This window comes from Dinoponera quadriceps, unplaced genomic scaffold (genome assembly GCF_001313825.1).
Source record: "Dinoponera quadriceps isolate SergipeBrazil2010 unplaced genomic scaffold, ASM131382v1 scaffold1850, whole genome shotgun sequence".
Classification (NCBI taxonomy): Eukaryota; Metazoa; Arthropoda; class Insecta; order Hymenoptera; family Formicidae; genus Dinoponera; species Dinoponera quadriceps.
In genome coordinates this window covers 713,241-713,757 of record NW_014556042.1, presented here as the reverse complement: position 1 = coordinate 713,757, position 517 = coordinate 713,241, and the positions used below count along the sequence as shown (strand labels likewise).

At 22.2% G+C, this 517-nt stretch overlaps 1 protein-coding gene across 2 annotated transcripts in view; it reads right to left on the bottom strand.

The window, feature by feature from the left end:
- The window catches only part of LOC106746517 (zinc finger CCHC domain-containing protein 8 homolog), a 6,599-nt gene that overhangs the window by 2,779 nt on the left and 3,303 nt on the right, over positions 1–517 (bottom strand). The window lies entirely within an intron of this gene.

Below are 517 nucleotides of genomic sequence, written 5' to 3'. Positions count from 1 at the left end.
TAAGGTATATCTGAAAAAAAAACAAATAAATACAGAAAATGGTACAATATTATTATAAGTTAATATAATAACGTACCTTGCATAGGAGCCTTTGCTTATCTTCAATATTTCAATTTTTGTATAAAATAGATTCATTACTTTAGTAAGGTAAACAATTTCAAAGAAAATAATATATCTAAAAACACAAATGCTAATATTTTGATACATGTATTTGTATATATATGTTACGAATATATACTTTTCATATTGCCATCTTGAACATATTGAAGGTCAATAAACAAAATAAGTTAGTACATTCAAACTTTTCAAACTATACTATAATAATCTGTTACAAAAAGTTGTTCCACGATTTCATACATCTTATGTATAATCATGAAAATCTAATTAAATATTTATGTGAAAAGAAAGTTATTCGAAGTGCTATTGTGTCTACGTTGCAATAAAAAAGTTTAATTAAATTATAATGCACTTTAATAATACATTATATCAGCTGATATTATAAAAGATGGTAAAATGA